The sequence below is a fragment of the Pteropus alecto genome, unplaced genomic scaffold (genome assembly GCF_000325575.1).
Source record: "Pteropus alecto unplaced genomic scaffold, ASM32557v1 scaffold28, whole genome shotgun sequence".
Classification (NCBI taxonomy): domain Eukaryota; kingdom Metazoa; phylum Chordata; class Mammalia; order Chiroptera; family Pteropodidae; genus Pteropus; species Pteropus alecto.
The window spans coordinates 1282002-1303082 of NW_006441063.1; the positions used below are offsets into that span (position 1 = coordinate 1282002).

Genomic DNA, 21081 nt, shown 5'->3' on the forward strand with positions numbered 1-21081 from the left:
GTCATAAAAGGAGCTCCATGGGCCTCTTTTTCTAGATCAAATGCTTCTAGAAACATTCCTCCCAAACTGCACATAGGCTACCTGTGTCATGAATCCTAGAAGGGCAGACGCCTGGTATAGGCCCATGCTCTGCAGTTCAGCAAAGCAGAGGGCTTCTGTCTGGACTTCACTTTGCAAACAGTGCTGGTGTTTGGTTGAGAGTTATTTATGGGTCTTGGTGTGGCATAATGCAAAGGACATTGCTAAGAGCCAGGAAATCTGGGGTTTGGTCCCAGCTTTGCTGTAACTTGCTGTGGGATCTTGGACATCTCACTTTCTCTCTCTCTCTCTCTCTCTCTCTCTTCCCTCTCTCTCTCTCTCTTTCTCTCTCTCTCTCTCTCTCTCCTCTCTCTCAATTTCTGTTTCTTCATCTAGAAACTTGCATTATTTGATCTCCAAGTTCCCACCAGACTTGAAATCTTATGATACTTAGATGAATCATAAAGGTGAGTCAACAAAAACTTTCAAACTCCAGGATCAATTTGGGCTGGAGAGCAAGAGAACATAGAGGGAAGAAGTTGACTTGTGCTAGACAGTTTGGAAATAAGACAAGTGAATGAAGTTGTAGGATTTCCAGTCTGTGGAAGCATGTACCTCCGAAAATGCCTGTCTGCTTTAGGGGATTGTGAGTCAAAAATCTCTTAATGGGGACAAATCTCTCATTGTATAATAATTTCCATCAAAAAAAAATTAAATGCGAATCTCCCTGGGAGAGAGAATTATTTCATTGACTTAAATTCATTCTGAGGTGTAAATGGCTGACACAAGATTTATTCCAAAGAGTAGGGTTTTGTTTTTTAGGATGGGAGCCTGGGTCTAGGAGCCTGAAGACAGAAAGAAGAAAGAGTCCCCCAAAGGGCAGGGGTTATAAAAAGAGTGCAGTAACGTGCTTAGTCTATAGCCCAATGTTGCTTTATCCACCGCTCTCCCCACCTTTCCTTCTTCTGGCACAGGAACCATGTTGATGAGATTTCTGGTTTCAAGAACCAGAAAGGAGAGGCCAAGCAAGCTGAGATGTTGAGGAGGCACCTGGAGGAGTTGTGTCTGCCCAACCTGCCTGTGCCCAGGTAACCAGCTGGAAAGACAACCTTGTTGCCTCAAGGATTAGGGAGGGAGACATAGTACCCAGCTGACCTGGAGACCGAAGCAGAAGTGCACATGCAGGGAAACCAGGATATGCTGAGCATGCAGGCTGGGCACTGCGCATGGGCAGCCCTGCATATGTTTTGTGCCTTCAGTGTCCTCACCTTGTAGGAAAGCAGTGGCTTGTGTTCTAACCAACTGTCCCTCTGTGTGATATTTCACATAATTTACTAAAAGAGGAGAACATTTGTTTCTCAACACAGACATCCAAGAGAGCCCCCATGATGAATGGGAAAGGAATCAGCACAGAGGCTGCTGGGAGCCCTGGCTCTGATGGTGATCTTAATGTTCTGAGCCTCAAGGAATGAAGGAAGAAGGGGCCAGAATCCAGGTGCCACTGAAGGGAGACAGAGCTGCGGTGGAGAAAGGACAGAACCATCTGTCCACCCTACACTCCATCAGTTCAGACTCAGGTGGGAGACCTGCACCACCATCAGGTCTGAGACATCTGCAGCAGAGTGTCAGCATGGTGGCCTGAGGAAAACACATGGGAATCAGACTACATTTTCTAACTGTGAGCAGGTCACTCAAGCTGTGTTTCTGTTTCCTCACTTCACAGGCAGGAGTAATTCATGCTGTTATGAGGCTTGGTGTGAAGCTGCATATCCTGTACTTAGTACATGGTGAGCACTGAGCCACTGCCACTAATTGTCCCTCCTGCAGAAGGTGAGGTTCTGGAGGATTTGGTGCTGTGGGTGCTCAGATGTCCTTCTCCCACTTTCCTCAGCCCCTACCCCAGCCTTTGGCTTCTATTCTTTGCCTTTTGTTCTTCTGAACCCACTTGGAAACCCTGGCTTTGAGGAATCCCCTGGCTGAGCTCCAGGGTCATGGTGCTCACCCAGTCCTGAGCAATGCTCAGGGGTCATGGGGCTGGTTTCCAGGCGACACTGCCCTTTTGAGAGCAGTCTGGCTAGTAGGCAGAGGTTTGAGGGAGTTTGAAGGCTGAAGTTTTATATGAGCCTCTGCTAGTGCTGCTGTCAGAACCAGTCCTGGGAAATATTCATATGGGACAGTGAACATGGCCAGGCCCAAAGCTCTAGATACTTCCACCCACCACCTTAGTAGTGAGTATAGGGAAAGCCATCTGGGCAGATGTCAGGGGACTGGTGTGGCCTGGCCAACAAAAGGGCATGCTGCTGAGGATATAGAAGGGTGGGTGGCAGCAGGGCTCCAGGCCTGATGAGGGGGATCCAGGGTCAGGATTCTAAAGGAATGCAGAAGTTAATGTGATACTCCTGTCCCTTTAGAAGTATCCAGGAGTAAAGAAGAATTTTTTCAGGGGCTCATGTCCAAGATAGGGGCTTGGTCATGAAGACCCATTTTCAGAGACCTGGGCTCAAGTTAGGAGGGACAGAGCTGGCCTGCACCACCAGCAGCTTCATGACTCCCTGCCCCCTGCCTCGCCCAGTGTTGATCATGCTACACCATGTCAAGAGCTTCCTAAGGGCCCAAATTAGGGTGGAATTCTCTCAATAAAGCCAGTGGCTGGAACAGCTCCAGGTGCTTAAGGCGTGCTTAATAAATAACCATCAACACAGACATCACTGGGAATTTATCGAGAAGCACTGTGCTGATGTCACCTTTACTAGTAGAGATTTCCATGGTTTTCATTTTGATCTCAAACACAAAGGCCATGAAGTGCTGTAGTGCTTGGGCTTAGGAACTCCACGATAGAAGTAGATCACACCTGGATTTCAGTGGAGTGGAATTCACCCATCCTGTTTTATGTGGATACATTAACGCTTGCAGAACGAAGGAAGGATTCTTCCACAGCAATATCATTTCAACAGCACAGTGGTAAGAGCAGCAAGAGACCATCTCCAGCTTCCTATTTATGAAAACAATAGCTCAAGTTTATGATATTAACAGTAACTGCAGCCACTTTTCTGCTGACATCCTCTCTCCACACACATATAAATACTTGCGCATACAAAAATATACATATACAATTAAATGCACACACATACACAGAAACACACACACATCCAAACACCAAACACAAACTCACAGAAATGCACACACAAACACACACATGGAAACATAGACACATGGATTCAGTACACACACCACCCACATCTCCATGAAAACATAGAGTTCTGGTTTGGAGAAAGAAAGATGACCAAGACAACCTGTTTTTTTTTTTTTAGAAGTGACTGTGGCTAGATCCTCTTCTTGTTATTGGGATAAAGACTCAATCCTGTCTGGTGATTTCCGGCTCTTTTTTTGGATTCTGTGGAATAAAGGAACAAAAGGTAGGCATCACTGGGCCCTACCTGGCTCCATGTTCCCAGGCTGTGGGGCTAGTGGGCTCTTAGCAGAGGTGAGCCAGGGTACTGGCTACAGAATAATTTAAAGTAAGAATTAACTCTTGCTGCCACACTGGCAGTAAGAAGAAAACTCTATCAGGATCAATGTTTCTGCCTAACTGGGAGAAATGCACCTGCCTGTGAGGCTGACAGCAGAACCACAGATGGCACCATTTTATGAGCCTCAAATCTGAGTATGTCCCTGGGTCCTACTCACAATATGTGTCCTGGCTTGCCTAGTCTTCCATTTCCAGGATGGGAAAGAAGTTATACCACTCAGGGTTCAGTGCAAGAAACAGAAATTGCTCCAGATATTTTAAGCAGAAAGGAATTTAATACAGGGAAGTTGGTGCTTAAAGAATCATTAGAAGGTGTATTTGTTCCCTGAAGTTACCATAACTAATGACCACAAGCTAGGTGGCTTAAAAAAACACATAGGTGGATTCTTTTACCATTCTGGAGGCTGGAAGTCTGAAATCAAGGTCAGGCCATGCTCCCACTGGAGAATCCTTTGACTTTTCCAGTTTTTAATGACTGTCAGTACTGTTTGTGGCTGCATTACTCCAGCCTCTGTCTCTGTCTTCATATGGTCTTCTCTGTTTTCTCCTTTTCTGTCTGTTATAAGAACACCTGTCATTGGATTTAGGGCCCACGTAGGTAATCCAGGATGACCTCATCTCAAGATCTTTAAATTACTTACATCTGTAAAGACCCTTTTGCCAAATAAGGTTCCACGTACAGGTTACAGGGGTTAGGATGTGGACATAGCTTTGGGGGCTACCACTAAACCCACTACAAAAGGGCTGTTGTGAATTCTAGGCTGAGTCTCCAGGAATAACTCCCAGAACTCTGCAGGACTGGCCCACCAGGGGAGCCACTATCTTTGCTATGTGCAGGAAGGCCAGGAGCCACCAATGGAGCAGCTGTGATTAAAAATTGCTGGAGCTGTTAGCCTGGAATCAGGAAGCTTCCACTGGCAAAACTGGTAAGTGGTCACTGAAATGTTACTACAGAATATTCCATGTCTTCTTGAGCCCATCAGTTGCCAGGAAGAGTTGACTACACAAAGTGGGTAGTTGTGGTAAATCCTGTTTGTTGTCCATCTAGCATTCATTTATTTAATTTCTAGGAAAATCTGATTTTCATTTGGGAACCACTCCGTATCAGCTATCTATGACTGTTTAACAAACTATCCCCAAATTTTATGACTTCAAACAATAACAATACATTATTTCTCATGGTTCTGTGAGTTGACCAGGCTCAGGTGGGTGATTCCTCTGCTCTTCCTGGTGTCTGGAGGCCTAGCTGGTCTGAACTGTCCAAGATGGCTCCACCTACACAGCTAGCAAATAGTGCTGGGTGCCAGCTGGGAGATGAGCTGAGGGCCCCTTGATTCTCCCCCACATGGCTGCTTGAGCTTCCTCAGCATTCCATGAGGGTTTGTTTGTGTTCCAAGCACACAAAAGCAGAATCTACAGCTTTGAAATTTACAGTGTCATATCTACTGTATTTTTTTGGTGAAAATAAGGCACAAGGCTGATCTAGATTCACAGGGGAGGGGAAACGAACTCTATTTCTCAATGGGAAGAGTGGCAAAGATTTTGTGGCCATCTTTAATCCACCACTCACCTCTAACTACTCAAGCCATATGGTTCTGGTGGAGCTGACACCTCTTCCTGGAGTGGCATGTGACCCATGCCCAACGTATCAGAACATCTTTTCCCAGCATCAGTGATTGGATCAGAGATGGTTACACGACCCAAGTCAGGCCAAAATGGCAATTAGGCTTACTTTGGGGACATTTTGTTAGAGCACTCAGGAAAATATGATCTTTACCTTCCATGCCAAACCTGAACCAGAGTGAATATGAGATGATGCTGCTGCCTTCTTCCTATCATCATGGAGCCTAAGAATGAAGCCAGAGCTAGAAAGAGAGATAGAGGGAGAAACTGAGTTCAAATGACACAGTTTAATTCCTAAATACAGCAAAGCCTCATCTAACTTGGACGGCATGTGGGTATACCTGAGCTGATCCTGCTGCCAGGAAGATAGGTTGGGACTCTACTTGTACTTCCCCACCACTGACTGTCAAATGGCATATTAGAATGAAAGCAAATGTCAGATGGAATTCAATCAACCATACAATCATTTCTTAGGAAGCAGGTACAAGAACAGTGATATAACCTGTTCCTGTAGGCTTGGTAGTGTCCCATTCTGTCCTCAGGCCCTCCTGAGGCATTTTGCATGCAGGGTTTGCTCTGAGATGCAATAATGTTCTCTTGATGGGGTCAGCCAAACTTCTGTGGAGATCAGGCACCACAGTCCTCAGAAAATGGCGAGATGATAGAGGACTAGATGAAACTCCAGATTAGTGTTGCTGTGAGGGTGCCAGGTTGGTACACTAGCCTCATTTCCACCCAGACAAGGAGCCTGTAATCTTAAATCATATATCTTAATATTTCTAAGATACCAATGCTCATTAAGAGACCCTTTGGTGTAGATTTAGGTGAGGATATTTGAAACCCTCAAGTAACCAGTTTTGGAGTGTAGGTTCCTGATTATGTTCTTCCAATGCTAACTGCCCCTCAGGTAAGTATACTCACACACACACACACACACACACACACACACACACACACACACCCAACTCTGTACATATAGAGATGTTTTAGAGTGAATTGTCACACAGAAAATATAACACCCTCTGGTAGGATGAGACGTCACACGTGGCCTTTTTGTAAGAAGTTCTCTTTTTCCTTGATTTCATTGGGAGGGAAAGCAGATGATTAACAACAAATTTATGAGCCTATCAGGGGAAGTTCTGCTATGCAAGGTCAATAGAGGATCTCATCCTGGGGTCCTTGGAAGACCATGGAGAGGATCCAGGGTATCTAAGGGTCCTCTGAAAATGATCTGTGTCAATGCGTCTGTGCATTTGAGATGTGGAGGTGGAGAGAGCATGGCAGCTTCTATCAGATTCTAAAAAGCATTTTCAGAGCCCCCCTCCAAAATTAAGAGTCTTTGAACTCGATATGGTTGGGGAGAGGAGGTATAAACATCTTTCTTGGAGATGGCTTGGGGATGCTTTAGCGATTTCCTGGTAGAGTCAAATCTACCGGTCCAGGACTTGTGTTCTGCAAACAAAATTTCAAAATATGCAAGGTCAGAGTGGGTTAAACATCAAGCATTTCAGAAACAATAGTGTTTTAAATTTTTTTGTAATCTTTAATTTTTAAAACTTTTCAATTGTATAAAACACACAACATATAACCATCTTAACCATTTTAAGTGTATAATTTAGTAATGTTAAATATATTCACATCGTTGTGCAACAGATTGCCAGAACTTTTTCATCTTGAAAAACTGAAACTCTATACTCCTTGAACAATTCTTCTTTTCTCCCTCCCCACAACCCCTGGCAACCACCCTTCTACTTTCTGTGTCTATGAATCTGACTATTCTAGGGACTTCATATAAGTGGAATCGGGCAGTATTTGTCTTTTTGTGACTGGCTTAGTTCACTTAACATAATGCCCTCAAGGTCCATCCATGTTGTAGCCAGAATTTCCTTCCTTTCTAAGGTTGAATAATGTTCCATTCAATGTATATACCACATTTTGTTTATCCATTTATCCACTGATGAGCATTTAGGTTGCTTCTACTTCTTGGTGACTGTGAATAATGCTGCTGTGAACATGGGTGTGAAAAACAGCTCTGAGTCTCTGCTTTCAACTCTTTTGAATAAATACCCAGAAGTGGAATTGCTAGATCATACCGTAGTTCTATTTTTAATTTTTTGAGGAACGTCCCTACTGTTTTCCGTAGTGGCAGAAAAAATAGTGTTTTAGCCTAACCTAGAGCAGGGTCACTCAGAGAGTGCGGCGCAGAAATTTTGGCCTCCTTTAAAATAGTTTTCTTTTTTTGTATGTGAAGGCAGTGTGAAGTAGTGATTAGGAGCAGTTAGAGCTGGATTTGAATCTCAGCTCCATGACCAGCTGGTTTGTGACAATCTCTTTAGGCCATTATCTACTCAGCTATAAAATGGGAACTAGCAGTACTCAGCTTACAGGGCTGTCATACAGATTAAATAAGATCATGTATAGGTCACTAAGGATGGAGACCCAGGGTAGATGGTTCTTTTGTTCAGGAAAACACATCAATGTTTTCATGAAGAAAAATCATGCAGGGCAGCCTTCAGAATGAAGAGATTGGAACAAAGGGTGATAACTTGCTCTAGGAACAAAGTAGTAAGAATTTTGAGTTTTCCACTGGCAGGCTGAGACTCCCCCAGACTGGGGCAAGAAAATTGAAGAGAGAAAGTTCTCAAAAGGAAAGGAAGAAAAATGCAAAATGGTGGCTCCTGGAGGCTTAGATGAGAGAAGGCCAGAAAAGGATGCCCAGTGAGAGGAATCAGCCAGAAAATTGTAAGAAGTTTAATTTGTAACTGCTTCTTCCCACAAGACCTTTAGATGTCATTTCTCAGTTCGCTATAGCCCCTTGGGTCTTCTGGACGCAAACCCTGTTAGTTTTCAAAGCCAGATGTTTGAGGGTGTTGAGGGATTCTCAAACAGAGAGATGGGACACCAAGGCTATAAGCAGGAAGCAGTGTTTATTGATGCCAGCACCAGCTTGGTGGATTCTTATCCAAAGGCTGAGCCCGATTGTAACATGGCGGGCAGTTTTATACAATCTTGTACTTCTGCATTCCTACACAGCTATAGATATTCCATATAAGGAAGGAGAACATAAGGAGAGCATTGATTGGTTGCCAAACTATAAGGAAACTGGCTTAATCGTTTAAGCAAGTTTTCAGACTGCCGAGTCAGTCAAAGAGTCCTGGGAAGGGTGTGGAGTGCAGTCAGGAACTAACTCATTTGAGCAGGAAATGGTCAGGCAGGGTCAGGCTGCCACATTTCCCCCTTTGATGCTCGGACCCAGGACTAGGTCAGAGAGCATCATCTCCTTCTTCTAATTTTTGATTCAAGGGCTGGTACCTCCATAGCATGAGAATTTTTGCTGCAGTTTTTCTTTCTACTATAACGTCTATGAAGGAGGTAATTGACCAGATAACAAGAGGCAATAGGCACGGGAGGAGGAGGAGTACTATCCCAACTAAGGTCTTAAAGCTACCGAAAGTGGAGAACCAGCCTCCAAAAAGGTTACTAGGGTCCCATCCTGACGAGATGTCATCCTCAGGCTTCTGCCACGCATAGATTGATGTGACCAAAGTAGGGCCGACATCTTACCCTTGGTCTGTTGGCACAGACAGTGTTTTCTTCTGGAGGGTTGCCGTGAGGGGCTCAGAAGAGTTTGGAACACGTTCCCACTCTGCAGCTGTGGGTTTAAGTCTGCCATGATGTATCCAGGGCATTGTTTCAGCAACCTTAACTGAAGCGGGGGTAGACAAGATGACAGTAAAGGGGCCCCTCCACAGGGTTTTAGGGGCTGAATATTCCATTCCTTCATCCAGACAGAGTCTACTGATTTAAAGGAATGAACTTCAGTGGTTAAACTGACAGGAAGCTTTTCTCTAACCCATTGGTTGAGAGTCGGAAAGTGGTCTCTAGGGCCTGAAGCTGTCATCTCAGAGTCAATTCACCTATTTCCTTGAGGTCTCCTCGTAGTCCTTTGATGGGATCTTATAGTGGGAGAACCCAGTCTTCGTGGTTGGGGTTGACCTGATTCTTAATAGTGCCAGGGGGAGGACTTCATCCCAATGTAGATGTGTCTCTTGATATAATTTTCCCAACTGAGACTTAAAGGTCCTGTTCATGCGTTCTATCTGTCCCGAACCCTGTGGTTGATAGGCGGTATGCAATTTCTATTTAATATTTAATTTCTTGGCTAGTAGATGTACCATTTCAGGTTGGCCTGTTATCTGAGCCAATGGTAATTGGTAGGCCAAATCATGGAACAATTTCTCGGAGGAGTAGTCTGGCTACTTCTTGGGCCTTCTCAGTCCAGGTGGGAGAAGCCTCTATCCAATTGGAAGAGGTGCATACAAAGACCAAGAGATACTTAAGGCCCCATAATTGAGGCATTTCAGTGAAGTCTACTTCGAGTTCCTCGAAGGGGGTGCCACTGACACTTTGGACCCCCGGTGGGGCACATAACTCTTGCTTAGGATTGTTGCAGGCACAGACTTCGCACTGTTAAGACACCGCTCAGGAGATGCTAGAGAGCCGGGGGATATAGAAGTACCAGCCCAGAGTGGTTTCTAGGGCAGTTAGACCAAAGTGAGTCCTTTGGTGAAACTGCTTGACAAAGACTGAGGCTAGGTTCCCAGGAACTGCATTTCACCTATCCTTGAACTTCCACTATCCACTGGGGAGGAGGCTCCCCTCTTCAGTCTTAAACCAGGCTTCTTCTTGAGGCGAGTACTTGAGGTCCCATTCAGCTAAGGGACTGGGAAACAGGGAGGCAGTTAGAGCCATAGGGCTGGCCATCTCCTTGGCCACGGCCAGTTTGGCAACATGGTCTGCCTTGCAGTTGCCCTGGGCCATTATGGCATCCCCTTTTTGATGTCCTCTGCAGTGCATGACTGCTACTTTCTTGGGGGCCCACACGGCATCTAAGAGTCCTAGGATTTCCTTTCCATATTTTATGTCGTTGCCCTCAGAATTGAATAGACCCTTCTCTTTGTACAGGGCTCTGTGTACATGGAGGGTGGTGAAAGCGTACTTAGAGTCAGTATATATGTTCGCACACACTCCTGCTGCCAGCTGAAGGGCACGGGTCAGGGCGATGAGCTCTACCTTCTGTGCTGAGGTTCCCTTAGGCAGAGATTTTGCCTCTGTGATGGAATGTAGGGTCACCACAGCATATCCTGTAAGGCATTCTCCTCCCCTCACAAAACTGCTACCATCAGTGTAATATTCGACATCAGGGTGTTTGAGGGGCTGGTCTGTCAAGTTGGGTCAGCTGGAAAACACTTCATCTATGACTTCAATGCAATCGTAGTCTGGCTGGCCAGGCTCAAGGGGTAGGAAGGTGGCTGGGTTCAAGATTCGTACTACCTCTGGGTGGATGTGTAGATTCTCGCACAGCATTCCTTGGAAACTGAGTATCTGGGCGTTGGTGAGCCAATACAGTCCCTTGTGCTCCAGTAATGTTATTACTGAATATGGTACCCAAACTGTCAGTTCTTGCCCCATAGTCAGTTTTTCAGCCTCTGACACAAAGGGGGTGGGCCGTGGCTGCGAGTGCTTGCAAGCAGGGTGGCCAGCCCTAGGTGACAGACTCAAGCTGTTTGGAGAGATAAGCCACGGGATGGTACCAAGATCCTAGCAGTTGGGCGACACCCATGCGCTCGTGAATGTACAGAAAGAAAGATTTGGTTAAGTCTGGTAGTCCTAGTCCGGGGGCGTTAGTAAGTGCCTGTTCGATTTCTTCAGAGGCCTTCTGTTGTGTACATTCCCAGAGCAGGGGCTCCCATTTCCCCACTTTTGTGGCTTCATAGAGGGGTTTGGTCAGGATGGAGAAATTAAGTATCTAGATTTTGCAGAAGCCAGCTATTCTGAGGAATTTACAGACTTGTTGCTGGGTGATAGGGGTGGGAATTGATCAGACCATTTGTTTCCTTGCTGGGCCAAGTTGGCATTGTCCCTGCAACAGGTGGAAGCCAAGGTATTTAACTCTTTCTTGGCAGATTTGAGCCTTCCTTTTAGAGACCTTGTAACCCGCTTCCCAGAGGAGATTAAGGAGTAGATGCATTCCTTCCATGCATTCCTCAGGTCTTTCCTGCTAAGAGGAGGTCATCTACATACTGGAGTAATGTACAGCTGTGTTGGTCTGCTGGGAAGGCCTATAAATTTGAGGCTAGAGCTGTCCCAAAGATGATCAGGGAGTTCTTGAACCCCTGAGGCAGCCGTGTCCATGTCAACTGGCCCTTGTCTCTGCTTTCAGGGCTTGACCATTGGAAGGCAAAGATTGGCTGACTTCTGAATCTGCTGGCAACTCAGGTTTTCTTTCCTTCAACTGACCTCAGGAGGGAGCCAAGGCTCAGGCTCTGAGGACCCTACAGTTCTGTTTTAGGCAGACTCTCAACAAAGGGGGTCAGGTGCAAACTATTGCCTCCCAAGAATTGATGTAAGGCAATTTGTCTGGGTGACCAGATTGACTGATAATGACTTGAGACCTTTGCAATGACTTCCCTATCGCGAGCCCCCTCTGCTGGCCACCCAACGCCAAAAGAGGGCCAGTCAATCTCACAAAAGATGCAGAGTTTCTGTAGGGGGAATTTAACTCCATAATCTCCTGAAAAACCTTTTCTGAAATTCTTAAGCATACAACCTAAAGGTGTCTGTTTACTCTGTTGTCCACCCATCCTTCCACCCATGGTTGGTGTCACACATGCACTCAGAGATTCTCTCACCCATCTCCGGCCATTCCCCTCGTGAGGATCTTTCAGGTGCCTCTTAGCAATTGGTGGGTCGGAATAAACCCCTGACTCGGATCACTGGAGTAGACTCCTCACGGAGATCCAGTGACACCACCCTAAGCTGTATGAGTTTCACCATGGAACCGCAGATGGGGGCTCAACTCTTGCTTCATAGGAAGGCCACGTCTCAATCACACGCAGTCACACACCAAACACATTTCACCCTCTGCTCTATGTAACTGAGAGGTCACGGTTTCCTCTAACAAATGTAGAGTACTTGAATGACCTCGGGAGACTCCTCTTCTATCCTCCAGCGGATAGGCTGTTCCTGGGACCCGGGTCCTTACCACTCAGGCGGGTGGTGCTCCTGGGCTGGTTCCTGCGCCTCTCTGGGCTCAGTTGTGCTCTCAGAGCCGCCTTCTTGGTTCCCTGGAAGAGTCATCCTCTCCTACAGACAATAGGTCTGCTGGCGCACCAGGTGAGGTCTGCTTCTCCCAGCGTCCCCGGGGGCCAGACTCCAAAGACAAGGGAGGCGAAAAACCGCCATCTCTGTATCCCTGACGAGCCCCCAGAAATGTTGTGGGATTCTCAAATGGAGAGACGGGACACCAAGGCTATAAGCAGGAAGTAGCGTTTATTGATACCAGCACCAGCTCAGTGGATTCTTATCCAAAGGCTGAGCCCAATTGTAACATGGAGGGCAGTTTTATACAATCTTGTACTTCTGCATTCCTACACAGCTATAGATATTCCATATAAGGAAGGAGAACATAAGGAGAGCATTGATTGGTTGCCAAACTATAAGGAAACCAGCTTAATTGTTTATGCAGGTTTTGGACTACCGTGTCAGTCGGAGAGTCCTGGAAAGGGTGGGGAGTGCAGTCAGGAACTAACTTGTTCGAACAGGAAATGGTCAGGCAAAGTCAGCCTGCCACAGGGGCTCATCTCTCAGGCTCAGGTCTTAAAAGTTAGGGTGTCCAATGTGGCACTTTGCTCCTCAGGGAGAAGCTCATGGTTTCGCGTTCCCTTCTGACTGTAGATTACTATGCTGGGAGGTGGGGTTTATGGCAAGACAGTGATCACTCTCTCCTTCCTGCCCTGATGCGGCTCTTTTCTCATTTGTAAATGTGAAGGAGCTGCTCAGCTAGTTTCTAGGTCTTTTTCAGAGGAAATTGTTCCATGTGGATATAGATTCAGTGTGTCCATAGGAGGAAGTGAGTTCAGGACCTTCCTATGTTGCCATCTTGAACAGCATCTTGAAGTTACTTCTTGTCTTTCACTGACTATAATTATCTACCTCCAAACCTTCTGCAAAAGGCTGCTACCTTCCATAGGCAAAAAGCCTTGCAATCATTTCTATTTAACAAACACCTATTCAGTGCTGACCATGTGCCAGGCACTGTTAGAATCACTTTCCTAATATTGACACTTACAACAACCAGATCAGGAAACTGAAGCACAGAGCAATTGAATGACTTGTCCAAGGTCTCTGAGCTGGCCACCGGGAGTGCTGGAATTCCAGCCTATGCCACCTGGCTCCAGAGTCCCCGCTCACAGCTACTCTGCTAAGCTGCTTCTCTAAAATGGGGAGGCAAGAATGTGGAGGATGGATGGAGTTGCTGAGGGGATGGAGCCAATAGGAGCTGGAAAAAGAGGTGATTTGCAGTTACCTGGAGACTATGCATATCTGAGAATCCTTAGATGCACTCTTCAGGCACAGGGACCTCCCCTGGATATGAAGAAAGAGAACTTGGGGCTATCTGTACGTTGGCATGGCATGGGGTAAATGCTCATTAAATAAGAATGCTAGTCAGCACCACTACCCCTCCCAATTGCTTCTGGCTGTATCTCTCCTTTGAACTGCACACCTTTGGCAATAAAATTAGAGTTCAACTTCCTACTTTTGCTGGGATGCCTGGGAGGACCAGCTCCCTTTGCCACATCTCTCTCTAGACCCCATAACTCACACCTCCAGAAGGGGGATTATCTCCATGCAGCCTGGAGAATATCCTTAGAGTCCAGGTGAGTCCTGGGCCCTCCAAAAGGGCAAGGGACGGCAGAACTTTTCATGAGCCATCCTTCATAAGTGCGGTTGCTGAGGTGACTAACTGTCCTGCTTTTCCTGGCTTGACATCGATGGTGACCTTCAAGTTGGAGTTAGGTGGGGTGTGGGCATCAGATTCTTCCCAGGGTTCAGGTCCTGAATTGCTGCTTTCGTGTGTGTGTGTGTGTGTGTGTGTGTGTGTGTGTGTGTGTGGTATTTTTGCCCTGCTCCCTATCTCCAATGACAAAGGAAATACAAGATGAAAAGGAAAAACAAGAGAAAGAGGAAAAAGGAAAATACAAAGAAAGAAGAATCCCTTCCCTCCTCTCCATCAACAACCTTGACTTTCTGGACTGTTGCCACCATTGCTGCTTCCAGACTTTGTCATCTCACCTCACTAGTTTGAGTCCCCAGAGCAGGGTCTGAGCACCTTTCTCTGAATCTTAAGGTGATATCAAGTAGGCAGCCCACAGGCAACAAATAACTCTAGAGAGGAATAAATGAATATTTTAATACTTTTAAAATTTATTTTCTGAATGGGCTGATGAGCAGGTAAACACTGTATTCATGAGTGAGTAGAGTGACCAAATTATATATGACACTCCCTGTGCACACTGTGGACCAGTTCTCAGCTTCCTCACCAATTCCTTCTACCCTAAAAATTAATTTCTTCTCATCATTCAGACCGAAGGAAGAGCCTAAAGATCTCAGGAGCGCATACTCTCAAAACAAGTTGTTTTTCATCTGAAAGCTGAAGACTTTTGCTTGAAAAAGAATTATCTATGGCACAAACATGGCTGTGGGGTACGGGTATGTGAAAAAGGGTGGTGGGGGTTCTACTTGAAGACAGTGACTCTGGGGGAAGGCCCTTCTGCTGTAGGGGGCCTTCTTCCCAGCACACATTCAGAGCATACAGAAGGTCCCCTCTAATGCAGAGACCCCTGGTTACAATTTCTGGGTGGGCAGGCACTCTTCAGGCATGCTAGCTCCTCATTATGAACAGTGTTCCCAGGCTCAAGGCACTCTACTCTTGTCACCTCATATCTTGAGCTCCAGAGCCACCCCTGAGTGGGTCCTGATCAAAACTGTTCCCTTAACTTTTGACCCAGCAATTGGACTTCTAGAAAGTTCTGATCTATTGGCCCATTTGCAAATCGACATGTGTACAAGGCTGCTCCTTGCTACATTGTTCATAACAGCAAAAACCCGGAAGCAACCTAAATGTCTACCAGAAGGGGACTGGCTAAATTTAGTATGATGTACCCAAACTGTGGGATAATAAACAGTTCTTCAATATGTGCCGATAGGAAAAGATCTGTAAGCCATACTGCTGGCTGATAAAAGGTTCAGTGCAGACCAGTGTGTGACTGTATGGTCTTAGTCTTATTTGGGTTTCCCCCAAAGCAGACCTCGAGATAAGAATCTAGGTGCAAGTCATTCTTTGGGAGGTGATCCAGGATACACGGTGAGGGAAGAGGGAAGTGAGATAGGGCAGAGATAAAGGCTATGTCAGTGACTGGGTTCCTACTGTAGGCAACTAGGGCTCAGTCCCATGGGGACCCATGAAGAGCCTGTGTGAAACATGCCTCGGGATCATGCCATCAAGGGACAGGGAAGCTGGAGTATTTATCTGCCAACTTCAGCCCCTCATTGGTTGAGGGGTATTCCTTTCCTGGCACTTCCGGCCAGTGTAGCTTGCCAGCTAGCATCTCCTTGGCCAGAGAGCATGCTCAAGCAGAGAGATTCAGGAAGAAGTCAGTTTTGAATGAAATGTCTGCTGGTGCCTCTGGAGGTGGAAATCTTTAATTATTCTTCAGGTCAACTGCTTTTTCCCCTCCATATGTTTCAGAAGCTGCTGGTCTCTCATCAGCCTTTTCTGGCTGATGTGCCTCAGACACAGTGGTGGTGATGGTGGAGGGGACAGAGCTTGGAGTGGTCATTCCCCTCTGGTATTGGGCTAAATTGTATGCCCCCCAAAATATATGTTGAAGTTCTAACTCTCCAGTACCTCAGAATGTGACCTTATTTGGAGATAGGGTCTTTATAGAGGTCATTAAGTTAAAATGAGGTCATTAGGGTGGGCCCTAATCCAATATGATTGGTGTCCTTATAAAAGGGAGAAATTTGCTGTCCATCGATGGATAAATGGATAAAGAAGATGTGGTACATATATACAATGGAATATTACTCATTCATAAAAAGAATGAAATCTTACTATTTGTGATGGGTGAACCAAGAGGGTATTATGTTAAATGAAGTAAGTCAGACAGAGAAGACAAATACCATATGATTTCACTTATTGTGGAATCTAAAAAACAAAACAAACAAAAAGAAACAAACTCATAGATACAGAGAACAAACTGATGGTTGCCAGATGGGAGGGGTTTGGGGGGCTGGGTGAAAAAGGTGAAGGGATTAAGATGTACAAATTGCCAGTTATAAAGATAGTCACAGGGATGTAGAGTACAGCATAAAGAATATAGTTAATAACGTTGTAATAACTGTGTATGGTGTCAGATGGGTACTAGACTTATCATAAAGTATATACATGTCTAATCACTATGTTGGACACCTGAAACTAATATAATATTGTGTCTCAATTATAACTGAAAAATTAATTTCTATAAAAAAGGGGGAAATTTGGAGACAGACATGCAGGGAAAATACCACAGGAAGGTGAAGGCAGAGACTGTTTTTACAAGCCAAGGGCCACCAAAGATTGCCAATAAGCCACTAGAAGCTGGGGGATAGGCCTGGAGCAGATTCTCCCTCACAGCCCTCAGAAAGAACCAACCCTCTCAATACCTTATCTTGGACTTCTAGCCCCCAGAACTGTTAAATAATGCATTTCTATTGTTTATGCCACTCAGTTTATGGTACTTTATGGCAGCTCTGGGAGACTAATACACCCTCTGTCAAGGCTGTCACTACATTGTCACCTTCCATTCTAGCAGAGATTAGTGCCCCCAATCCAAGAATCTAGGGGAAAGGAAGTGAAGGCAGTTTTTATAGCAGTGGCGGTCTCCAACCCAGCTTTGACTTCTTCCCCACATGGTCTTAAATGTCTTATTGCCAATAAGAGAACATTTAGAAATGAATTATTCTGTCTAGAGATTTCTAGAATCACATAATAATTTTTCCTGTTTTTGATGGTTAAATGAATGAATGAGTGAATGAGTAAAGTCATAAATCTCTAATGTGTTTGGCCTTACTCTAAATAGAAGCTTCTCTAGTTATGATATTTTGGCTTGCAAATTTGATGGAAAGCTAAGCACCAGAAAAGAATGGACATTAAACCTGCTGCCATGAACAGGTAGAATGGGTGGTGATCCCTTTGAATTAATGAACAAATGGATTAAAGGATAGTCAGAATCCAACGTGTTCACAAATTGAGGAATGTCTGTGTTTCCCTTACTCCCTTCCCCTCCCAATTGCAAACCTTTTTTGAAGTGTAACATACATATAGTAAAGTACACACATCATGAATGTACAACTCAGTAATTTTTACAAATAAAACTCATGTGTATCCAGCACTGAGATCAACATATGGACCATTACCAGCACCCCAAATGGTACCTTTCTGCCTCCCAATCAAAAGATAACTACTTTTCTGACTTCTATCACCATGGATTACTTTAGCTTGATTTTTGGACTTTACATAGATGAAATTATACAGAACACACTCTTTTGTGTCTGCCTTCTTTTAGTCCACATTCTGTACATGAGAGTTTTCTATATATTGTATAAGTAAGTTGCTTGTTCTTTTTCATTGCTTCATAGTATTCCACAGTATAAATGCACCAGAAGTTATTTATTTACTTCTGATGAACATTTGGTTTGTCCCTAGTTTTTGGCAAATTGAATAGTGCAATGGATCTTATTTTATAGGTCTTTTGGTGAACATATGTGTTATCTATAGATATTTACCTTGAAGGGAAATTGCTGGGTTATAGGGTGAGCACTTGTTCAGCTTTAGTGGTTATTGTGCAGTTTTCCATAATGGCTATGCTAAATATTATATTCTACCAACAGCATATGAAGTTCCAGTTGCTTCACATCCTGACTGGCACTTAGTATTAGTTTTGATTTGTTTTGATGTATTAGTCATTCTGTTGGTCATAATGGTTTGGACTTACATTACCTGAATGACCAAGGTTGTTGATCACCTGTTCATGCACTTACTGACTTCTTCCTTTTAATAATTGCCACATTCTTCCCTCTCTTACTTCTATTTCTTAGTCCCACCTTTTCTTATTTAACAGCCGGTCACCAAGCACAGGGAGAGGGGCCTCCTTGGAGCTCAGCAAAGGCAATTGTGTAAACTTTGTCTCTGTCTGGGCTCTTTTACAGCCTCAAAGTACCACGAATTCCACTGCTCCAATGCAGATGGGTCCCAGCAGGGTTGCTGCGTGTGTCTATGAGGAATGAGGTTTCTGGATTCTGGCCTTGCCCATCTGCCTACTTTGCAGAATTATTTTCCATTACATAAGACTCTGCAAAAGGCCTTGAGTTGCCGAGAGGAAAGGCACTGCAAAATGCAAACTAATCAAAGCATTTATATCAAAGAATGGGAGAAATCCATCACTCCCTTGTCTCTGGAAGAGTCCCATTATCTGATAGCTCTGACTGACTTATCCCCACCTTATCTAAAAGGCAAGATCTGCAGGCTAGAAAGAGCTTCCTGCCCCCACCCCAAACCTTCAATAATTTGCCTATTAAGCCCAAGGAGAGTGGATGTGAGCAAGAGAGAGGGAAAAAGGCAAACAGCTGAGCATAAACTACTGGTTTGTCATAACTTTATCCTAGGCTCTCTTAAATAATTCATTTAGGTCAGTTTGTCCATACATGACATGGACCTAACTGAACTTAATTGAACTTATCTCATACTTTGCAGAGATTATACAAATAGATTTCATAAAAAGCATAAAGCACTTGAAGTTGCAGAAAGAAGCAAGGAGGCAAAAACAAGATGCTTGGGTCAGATTTAACAGAGGATCTGAGGCTGGCCTAAGGAGCAGAAATGGTTATGGACATGAACTGGTGAACCTCCATAGTGTGTGTCCACTGAGACACCTAAAGGGCATATGGGTGAACTAAGGGTCTCAGGGCGCCCTCTTCCTCTGTCAAGAAGAAAGCATTAGAAAAGCAGAGTCTCTCAACATAGATTTCATGGAGTAACCAAGGACAGGGAGATACTGCTAGGGGTGAGAGAGGCAGAATGAGAGTGCATGGGCCGGGGTGGGTGGTGCAGCTCCTATGTGAGTAGAATAAACCAAGACCAAGGCTGTTTTCCACAGAGTGCTCTGCAGTACCACAACAGCCATAATCATGTGAAAGCTTTCAGTTTGTATAGTACTTTGACTCCTCAGTGTTCACTGATACATGTCATCTCACTCCTTTCTCAGATTTAAGAATCATAGCCTACTAAGGTTTAAGAGGCCTGAGAGATGATCTTAGATGGGGAGACAGAAACTCATGGGGGTCAAGTTACTTCCTCCATGTCACACAGCTAGGGAATGGCAGAGATGGGGTTCTAAACTGGGACGCAGGGTTTGACATCCAATGCCCCTTCTGCTCCCCACACTGTTGGGAGGTCGGAGGGCTGTGGGGCTGGCTGACAAAATGGATCTCACAAAGGGTGAATGAATCTGCTAACTTGGTCTGGCCTCAGTAGACAAAGTACCTCCTTGTTTCTTAAGCCTTGGAAGACATAAGAGTGAGTCCCAGAGGATGTCCTCATGTTTCTGAAGGTGCTTCTTTTCCCTTGTTCCTGACTCTGGGCTGCAAGGAGACAAATATGTACAGGGTAACTGCAGGCGCCTCTTGTCCCTGCTTGTGTCTTTGTTTTGGCCCAGAGCTGACCTTGGCTTACAACTAGGTATTCTTCAAATACATCAGAGAGAATTTGCTGGCTCCCAAAGCATTCCTGGGCTGTGAAGGCTATAATGATGAATTTGTGGGAAGGTGGAGGAGCAGGGTTATATTGCACATCCATGGGGGCATCTTTCATACAGGACAGACTGTGACAGGAACCCCCTGGAGGTGTGTGAGACAGAGGCCCTGTGCATATCCACTGCAAAGGGAATAAAAATTCTCATCATAAACCATCTCAGCAGACACTTTCTAGAGCCCCACCCAGACGCTCTTAGCCACCCTGAAGGCCACCAATAGGCAGAGCTCCTGGACAAAATGACTGTCCTGGGATGGGCACTGGTGCAGAATAGGGTAAAGGTGCTGGAAGCTCAACACCCTAGGATCAACTCTTGATTAATGAGGAAAGGAAGTTGGTGTATAAACAGCATAGCTTCACTGCTTTTCAGTCAACAACATCGGAGTAGGTCTCCTGGAGTCTCCCGGGCTCCAACGCGATAAAGCCCTTTATTGGTTTCCTTCTCTTCCCCATCTCACTTCCTCAGCCCTTCCCCATGCTTCCTGGGGTCACTTCCCAACTTAACTACCTGCATCTAAATCTTCATTTTAGGCTCTGACTTTAGAAGGCTCTCAGATTAAGACAATCTCAAGGACCTCCCTTCCTCCAACAACTGCCAACAGTGTCTCCCTCTCTGCCCACCCCTTAGCCCCAGCAGTCTGAGCTTCAGTTTCTTCTCTCCTGGATCTCACCTCTAGTGAACATTACATCTTGAGAGCAAGCCTACCCTGCCCAGATTCTATCTCCCATCTCTCCCCTTTACTCACTCCCATTACAATGTCAGAGTTTTTCCTGTAACTTAAGGATACGGGAAAGCCTACACCAGATATGGACTTAGCCCAGAGGAAGTAAAAAGGGAACAAAATGGCAGTATTATTATTATTTTATCTTTTATTTAACAGCACCTTTCACAATTCCTAGCAAAAGAAGTAACAAATTAAAGACAGTTACCAGTGCTTTCACATGCCTCCCATTGACAGGAGAGAGTCTAGGCACTCTCCTTCCTTAAATCTGGGTGGGCTCTATGATTTCTTCGACCAATTGAATATGGAAGAAGGGACACTGTGCTAATTTTGGTGCCCAAGTCTGAAGAGACTGCCAGCTTCTACTTCTTTGTCTCTTGGAACACTCACTGTTAGAGTCACCATGTAAGAAGTCCCACTCACTTACTAGAGATACCAGGTGGAAAGGCCTTAAGGGACATGAAGAGGGACAGCAGCCCAGGGAGCCCAGCCTTCTA

At 45.2% G+C, this 21081-nt stretch overlaps 1 long non-coding RNA gene across 5 annotated transcripts in view; it reads left to right on the top strand.

Moving 5' to 3' along the window:
* Positions 1-438: 438 nt before the first annotated feature.
* Positions 439-21081, top strand: part of LOC112484907 — a 97388-nt gene continuing 76745 nt past the window's right edge. For 3 of the 5 annotated variants that reach the window (XR_003048293.1, XR_003048290.1, XR_003048289.1), the window contains exons 1-3: positions 2788-2979; positions 3330-3434; positions 4308-4473. This is a non-coding gene — a long non-coding RNA (uncharacterized LOC112484907). Of the gene's footprint in view, positions 486-536; positions 665-992; positions 1107-1741; positions 1849-2787; positions 2980-3329; positions 3435-4307; positions 4474-21081 lie in introns of those variants that run through there. The other 2 variants (XR_003048292.1, XR_003048291.1) reach the window with 2 other exon arrangements.